Source organism: Pristiophorus japonicus, chromosome 16 (genome assembly GCF_044704955.1).
Source record: "Pristiophorus japonicus isolate sPriJap1 chromosome 16, sPriJap1.hap1, whole genome shotgun sequence".
Lineage (NCBI taxonomy): Eukaryota > Metazoa > Chordata > Chondrichthyes > Pristiophoridae > Pristiophorus > Pristiophorus japonicus.
In genome coordinates this window covers 136,971,227-136,979,412 of record NC_091992.1, presented here as the reverse complement: position 1 = coordinate 136,979,412, position 8,186 = coordinate 136,971,227, and the positions used below count along the sequence as shown (strand labels likewise).

At 49.7% G+C, this 8,186-nt stretch overlaps 1 protein-coding gene and 1 long non-coding RNA gene across 3 annotated transcripts in view; one reads left to right on the top strand and one right to left on the bottom strand.

Annotated features, from left to right (window-relative positions):
- Positions 1 to 1,030, bottom strand: part of tob1a (transducer of ERBB2, 1a) — a 6,115-nt gene extending 5,085 nt beyond the window's left edge. For both annotated transcript variants that reach the window (XM_070857976.1, XM_070857975.1), the window contains exon 1: positions 798 to 1,030. The gene's annotated coding sequence lies outside the window, so the exon portion shown is untranslated. The remainder of the gene's footprint in view (positions 1 to 797) is intronic.
- Positions 1,031 to 1,661: 631 nt separating this feature from the next.
- LOC139227190 (uncharacterized) lies at positions 1,662 to 5,607 on the top strand. The gene is made up of 2 exons (XR_011587406.1): positions 1,662 to 1,809; positions 4,824 to 5,607. It is a non-coding gene; the product is annotated as an uncharacterized lncRNA (long non-coding RNA).
- The last annotated feature ends 2,579 nt before the right edge of the window (positions 5,608 to 8,186 follow it).

Sequence of the window (8,186 nt, the reverse complement as noted above, 5' to 3'; positions counted from 1 at the left end):
GGGGGGAGAGTGCGGGGGGGGGAGGGGGAGAGTGCGGGGGGGGGAGGGGGAGAGTGCGGGGGGGGGGGAGGGGGGAGAGTGCGGGGGGGGGAGGGGGAGAGTGCGGGGGGGGGAGGGGGAGAGTGCGGGGGGGGAGGGGGAGAGTGCGGGGGGGGGGGAGGGGGAGAGTGCGGGGGGGGGGAGGGGGAGAGTGCGGGGGGGGGGGGAGGGGGAGAGTGCGGGGGGGGGGGAGGGGGAGAGTGCGGGGGGGGGGAGGGGGAGAGTGCGGGGGGGGGGGGGAGGGGGAGAGTGCGGGGGGGGGGGAGGGGGAGAGTGCGGGGGGGGGGAGGGGGAGAGTGCGGGGGGGGGGAGGGGGAGAGTGCGGGGGGGGGGGGGAGGGGGAGAGTGCGGGGGGGGGGGGAGGGGGGAGAGTGCGGGGGGGGGGGAGGGGGAGAGTGCGGGGGGGGGGGAGGGGGAGAGTGCGGGGGGGGGGGAGGGGGAGAGTGCGGGGGGGGGGAGGGGAGAGTGCGGGGGGAGGGGGGAGAGTGCGGGGGGGGGGAGGGGGAGAGTGCGGGGGGGGGGGAGGGGAGAGTGCGGGGGGGGGGAGGGGGAGAGTGCGGGGGGGGGGAGGGAGGGGATAACGGCTGATCCCCGAGGACGGGGTTTGAAGTAAGAGCGAGCCTTCCTCCCGCCTGCAGCAGCGGCCGCACACTCACAGTTCACACTCACAGCTCACACTCACTCGCCCATTGCTCACACTCGCCCGTTGCTCACACTCGCCCCCCTCAGCCCCGAGCGGAGAAGGTTCTGGTACTTACTCGGCTGTTCCGGGCGGCGGTGCGAATGGAGAGTCAGTGAGGGAGCCGCTCGTCACTTGTTTTTTTTTTCTTTTTCTGTTTATGATGTGTCGTTTTTTTATATATATATATTTGTGGTGCTCTTATATTAATTTTCTATATTTTATATAATTTCCTTCTTGTTGTCGGCCGCGCCGATCCTCCGCCGCAGGTACACTCCCTCCACCCGGGAGCGTTTACAACTCATTGCCATCGGCCCGCAGCGCAGCGCTATTTATAGACTCGCACCCTCCGCGGCTGCCCGGCGGAGCGGCGGGGCCGCTTCACAGCGGAAAATACCCGGCACTGCTTTAGCATTATGCACGTCACGGCTTATAGCCCGTCCCTCTTCGCTTTGGGGCGTTTCTATTGGTCAGATGGCCCCGCCCTCTTTCAGGCGATGTTTTCAAATAGGGCGGAGACAAGAGGGCGGGTCTAGAATGCTACACGGCGATTGGCTGAGAGGGCACGTCCGTCACTGTCGTTTTTATGTCAAACCTCCGTTTTTAAATGAAGGCCTCGGAAAATAGTGCGTGTTTTTTTAATTCATGTTTGTTTGGAAATCAATCAGAACAGCAAAAGCCGCTTATCGTCGAAGCATTATTGACCAATCGTGACCCTGTCGAAATCGTTGTAATAAATGATATGAGGTAAAAAGTGTCGATAGAAACATCGTCTCTGGTAAACATAGGTCGCGGAGGGACACAGTGCGAGCGGCACCAGCTGACGGCTGGCAGTGCCCGCACTCTGATTGGTGCGATCAGGTGATGGGGCGGGCACTGCAGGCGAACGCCGCCTTCCGATTGGGCTGTTGGTATCTAAGGTCGTTGCGCGGTTCCGGAGTCCTGCAAAAATGCCGGAGGTTTGTGAGGAGCGGGGGCACGCGGCGGCCGCGGGAACAGACGGCTCGCTCTCGCGGCCGCGCGCGCGCGATCACGGCCAGGCGCGGCACCGCTTAACGATCAATAGGGAGAGAGCGGCACTGTCCAGGCAGGTATCTGTTTCAATACTACTCCGGGGGCAATAGTTGGAGCGGCAGGCCTGCTGCTGGGCTTCGCGGCGCCGTGTCACACGCCGCGCGCCCCCGCCCCCGCGCGCTCCCCCCCCCCCCCCCCGCGATGAAGGGCTGTTGAAAGTCAACCGGGCCGGCGGCGCGCAACCGCCGCGGGCCAATCAGCGGGGGTGGGGGCGGGGCGAGCCGAGCCGCTGACCGGGCTGCAATGGCGCAACCTCGGCAAATGGGCCGTTTGTGCAGGGTTACAACAGCCAGCTTCCCCGGTGCAACTCCCTGTGTTGGTGCCTGCTCAAGTGTGCACCTCCTGCAACCTGCTCGTGTGCAGGCCGTGCAGCCACGCAACATGCTCAAGGGCATCATCTGCAGCTGTTCATGTTATTGTGCAGCCATGCAACATGCTATTGTGCATTCACTGCAGCCATGCAACATGCTATTGTGCATCCCGTGCAGCCATGCAACATGCTATTGTGCATTCACTGCAGCCATGCAACATGCTATTGTGCATCCTGTGCAGCCATGCAACATGCTATTGTGCATTCACTGCAGCCATGCAACATGCTATTGTGCATTCACTGCAGCCATGCAACATGCTATTGTGCATTCACTGCAGCCATGCAACATGCTATTGTGCATTCACTGCAGCCATGCAACTTGCTATTGTGCATCCCGTGCAGCCATGCAACATACTATTGTGCATTCACTGCAGCCATGCCAGCTCCTGGAGTGGGCATTCCCTGCATACTCTACAATCTTGTTTGAGAGAGAAGGGAGGGTCACACCAAGGTGTTAAAATTTAAGTGAAGCTAACTTTAAGGGGTGAGAAATACACTGACTGCTGTGAAGTGGCCTGAACTGTTAATTTGGCAAAGAAGTATTTGGTATGATTCAAAACCAGTACATAACCCAAAACGGCAAAGGCTCCTTTTGTGTAGTTAGCCAACAATGATCAACAGTCGAGGTAAGAGACAGTATCAAGCTAAAATAAAAGTTTACATAAATGCACGGAAAAGTGGAAATCCAGCGGGCTGGGAGAGCTATAAAAAGCAAAGCAATACAAAGAAAGTAATTGGGTGCAAAAAGGGAAATGAAAAAACTTCCAAATAAACAAACTCTGCTTATCAAAGCTAACTAAATATATTAGAGAGAGAGGTAAAAGGGAATACCGCCCCATTAAAGAAGGCAAGACTAGAGTGGATAAGGAAGTGGCAGACTTATTAAATGAGTACTTAGCATTACAAAGAAACCAAGAAATAAGTCAAGGGGAGGAATTTAGTGAATTGAATACACGTTAAAACACAGCAATGGAGAAAATAATGGGACTTAAGACAGATACATTTCCGAGAACTGATGGTTTCCATCCTAGGATATTAAAAGAAACCAATGAGTTGGTCATCATTTTCCAAAGCTCTCTAGATTCAGGAATTGCACCTTTCAATTGGAAAATTTCAAATGGCACTCCATTATCAGAGACGGGAGGGGGAGAGAAAGCTGGTAATACAGATCTGGTAGGTTAACATCAGTTATGGGGAGGTTACCTGAATCTGTCATCGGAGACAGAATAACTGAGCGCTTGGATAAATATTAACAGACCAAAGAGAGTCAGCATGGATTTGTGAAGTGTCGGTCAAGTTTGGCTAAACTAGTTGCATTTTTATGAGGCGCTTACCAGCATGTTGGATAGGGGAGTATCTACGGATGTTGTCTATATGGACTTCAGGAGGCATTTAATAAGGTTCCACACAAGAGATTTAACAAAAATGAGAGTGCATGGAATTGGAGGTAAGCTTGTGACATGGGTTGGTAATTGGTGGGAGGAAGGAGACAGAGAGTCGGGGGGATGGAGGGAATGTCTGACTGGCAGGTGTGACAAGTGATGTTCCCCAGGGATCTGTACTGGAACCTCAGCTTTTCACCAGATAAATCAATGACTTGGAGATGACACTAAGTTGGGAGGCGCAGTACACTGTGTGGTTGGGAGCAGGAAGTTGCAAAGGGACACAGACAGTGAGTGGGAAAAACTGGCATATGGGGTTCATTGTGGGGAAGTGTGAGGTCACTCACTCTGGACCCGAGAAAGATAAATCGGAATATTTACCACATTGTGAGAGACTGGGAGCTGTGGAGAATCAAATGGATGTGGGTGGCCATTAAACCCAAATCACTAAAAGCTCGTGCACAGACACACATGGAATCCAAAAGGCGAATGGAATGTGGGCCTTTATCTCGGGGAGGAAGTGATGCTCCAGTTGTACAGAGCTCGGGTCAGACCCCCATCCGGAGTCACTGCGTCAGTCCTGGGCCCCACCCCCCAGGGAGGGTACATCGGCCTCGGAGGGGGAGCAGCTCAGGTTCCCCAGAATGGTCCCGGGGATATGGACAGGTTTGCACAGGCTGGGCTTGTATTCCCTTTAGTTTAGAAGGTTGAGGTGATCTAATCGAAGAATTTAAAATGATTAAAGGATTATAGGGCAGATAGAGAGAAACGATTTTCTCTGGTGCGGGAATGAAGAACAAGGGGGTATCAGCTTACAATTCGAGCCAGGCCATTCACGGGTGGAATCAGGAAGCAGTGGGACATCTGGAACTCTCGCTTACCCCAAATGGCCGTGGATACTGGGGATAATTAAAACTAACGGACTGAGATGGAGCAAAGGCGGGCAAATGAATCTGAGGTACAGATCAGGTAGAATCTGATTGAATGGCGGAGCAGACATGATGGACTGACTGACCGCCTACTGTTTCCTTATTCCTGATCTGTTAGGGTGCAGACCTTGCAGCTGTGCAAACTACTCAAATGTGCAACCTGCAAGGGTACAAATAAAAAGGAAATAAAACTGTAAATTCTGAGAGAGACAGTAGATCAATCAGCATCTGTAAATAGAAGGCAGGTTACTGTATCGGGCGTAGACTCTTCAGAAGAAGAATATACTGTACATCAGCTAAAGTGCAATCCATGTAGCCCTACAAAATTATCCTGTCTTTTCTCTTTACAGATGATGACAGACCAGTTGTATATAAGGTTTCCAACTCTAGTTGGACATAGTCCTTCATCACATGACCTCCTGCCTCCAACTGCAACCCCGCCCCCCTCCGCACTCTCGCCATTGGCTGCCTGACATGTCCATCCTCATGATGCTCCGCCCCCCCACACTCCCGCCATTGGCTACCTGACATCCGACCCCCATTGGAACCTGAATAGATTCTTCATTATCCGATTGGATGATTTTTGACTGTCCGTCAAACAGCCTCATTTCCCATGTCCAATATTTTTATAACTAGTAAACAAAAATATTCAAAAGAAAACTTTTTACAACAGAATTTTTTTAACAGTCCCAATGATTTATCTCCTGGGTGTTGCTCGCAGTGTCCTGGGGATTAATCTTTAACTCCTGGAGACTCCAGCACAACCCTGGAGGGTTGGTGACCCTAGTTGTGTATCCCCCGCACTTCCTATTTGTATTGCTGCAAGGGCACAAGTGTTCAACGAGAAGGCCGCAGCCTAAGGTTACCTCCTTGGTTTGAGAACAGCAGCGAGCCGTGACCTGAAAAGCTCACAAGTTGGCAAGAGCCAGTCGATCCGCCCCGCTGAGACACATTGGGATACTGTTTCACAGACACTGTGACGTTTAGCTAGCGATGGGATCACTGTTGCTGAGATTTCACAGCAACATGGGGAAAAATGTATTTCTATTCTAAAGGGACATTTTAAGTGTCTCGTTTACATTTTAGAAATTTTCGAGAGAACCCATTCAAGGAAAATAAATTTCTGATCTGAAACTGGATAGTGGCATATGGCATATTGCCATCTGTACACGTCCCATCTCGTGGACACGGGGAGCATCACACCAAACCCCTATCCTCGCTTGCACTGAGGAGCACTCATTTTAGTTCAGAAAGATGATCATTCTCACTGACGGATGAACTTAGCTCCACATGCCCAAATGAGTTTGCGATCTGTCTCACTTGGTCGTTTTGGTCAAAAAGATACACTCCTAACATTTCTCTGATTGTCGTAATACTTCCTGGAAAAGTATATTCCAACTGTGCAGCCTGCAAGAATGCAACCCGACTGTGCAGCCTGCAAGAATGCAACCCAAGGGTGTAGCCTGCAAGAACGCAATGGAAAGGTGCAACCTGTAAAAACGCAATCCAAGCTGCAGGAGTGTGATGCCAACGATATCCTGGGACGTTAGTACAGGGAGAATCACAGCAAACAAACCGAAGACACTAAAAACATCCCAATAGTGGATAATCAGGGGGCTGTAGGGAGGGGAGGAACTTAATACAATCACTATCACTAATGAAGTAGTACTCGGTAAAATAATGGGACTAAAGACATACAAGTCCCCTGGACCTGATGGCTTGCTTCCTAGGGTCCTAAAAGAAGTGGCTGCAGAGATAGTGGATGCATTGGTTGTAATCTACCAAAATTCCCTGGATTCTGGGGAGGTCCCAGCAGATTGGAAAACTGCAAATGTAACGCCCCTATTTAAAAAAGGAGGCAGACAGAAAGCAGGAAACTATAGACCGGTTAGCTTAACATCTGTCGTTGGGAAAATGCTGGAGTCCATTATTAAGGAAGCAGTAGCGGGACATTTGGAAAAGCATAATTCAATTAAGCAGAGTCAGCATGGTTTTATGAAAGGGAAATCCTGTTTGACAAATTTGCTAGAGTTCTTTGAGGATGTAACGAGCAGGGTGGATAAGAGGGAACCAGTGGATGTGGTGTATTTGGATTTCCAGAAGGCATTCGATAAGGTGCCACATAAAAGGTTACTGCACAAAATAAAAGTTCATGGGATTGGGGGTAATATATTAGCATGGATAGAGGATTGGCTAACTAACAGAAAACAGAGAGTCGGGATAAATGGGTCATTTTCCAGTTGGTAAACAGTAACTAGTGGGGTGTCACAGGGATCGGTGCTGGGGCCTCAACTATTTACAATCTATATTAATGACTTGGATGAAGGGACCGAGTGTAATGTAGCCAAATTTGCTGATGATACAAAGATAGGTGGGAAAGCAAATTGTGAGGACACAAAAAATCTGCAAAGGGATATAGACAGGCTAAGTGAGTGGGCAAACATTTGGCAGATGGAGTATAATGTTGGAAAATGTGAGGTTATCCACTTTGGCAGAAAAACTAGAAAAGCAAATTATAATTTAAATGGAGAAAAATTGAAAAGTGCTGCAGCACACAGGGACCTTGGGGTCCTTGTGCATGGAACACAAAAAGTTAGTATGTAGGTACAGCAAGTAATCAGGAAGGCAAATGGAATGTTGGCCTTTATTGCAAGGGGGATAGAGTATAAAAGCAGAGAAGTCCTGCCACAACTGTACAGGGTTTTGGTGAGACCACACCTAGAGTCTCTGTATTTAAGGAAGGATATACTTGCATTGGAGGCGGCTGTTCAGAGAAGGTTCACTAGGTTGATTCCGGAGATGAGGGGGTTGACTTATGAAGATAGGTTGAGTAGGTTGGGCCTCTACTCATTGGAGTTCAGAAGAATGAGAGGTGATCTTATTGAAACATATAAGATAATGAGGGGGCTCGACAATGTGGATGCAGAGAGGATATTTCCACTCATAGGGAAATTAAAACTAGGGGACATATTCTCAGAATAAGGGGCCGCCCATTTAAAACTGAGATGAGGAGAAATTTCTGCTCTCAGAGGGTTGTAAATCTGTGGAATTCTCTGCCCCAGAGAGCTGTGAAGGCTGGGTCATTGAATATATTTAAGGTGGAGATAGACAGATTTTTGAGCGATAAGGGAGTGAAGGGTTATGGAGAGCGGGCAGGGAAGTGGAGCTGAGCCCAAGATCAGATCAGCCGTGATCTTATTGAATGGCGGAGCAGGCTCGAGGGGCCAAATGGTCGACTCCTGCTCTTATTTCTTATATTCTTAAGTTCTTTTTAAGAGCCATATTTTCAACAAAAGTCTTTAACTATTTTCTTTGTGAAACAATAGCATTAAAAAGTGTATGTTGCCGCCACCCTCCCCAGAGTACAGACTGTGGCTCTTCACATTATATCTCTTCATGTAATCTGGAAAAATAACATTGAGGGAGAAAACTATACTATTTCTTTATATTTGCAACTGTTACGAAAGTTATTTTCAATGCCAAATCTAAGTGATTATTAACCCAATATTAATCCAATTCTCAGCAGTTATTAATTTGGGCTTTTAACAAAGTTATACAAACATAGAAAATAGGTGCAGGAGTAGGCCTTTCGGCCCTTCGAGCCTGCACCGCCATTCAGTGAGTTCATGGCTGAACATGCAACTTCAGTACCCCATTCCTGCTTTCTCGCCATACCCCTTGATTCCCCTAGTAGTAAGGACTACATCTAACTC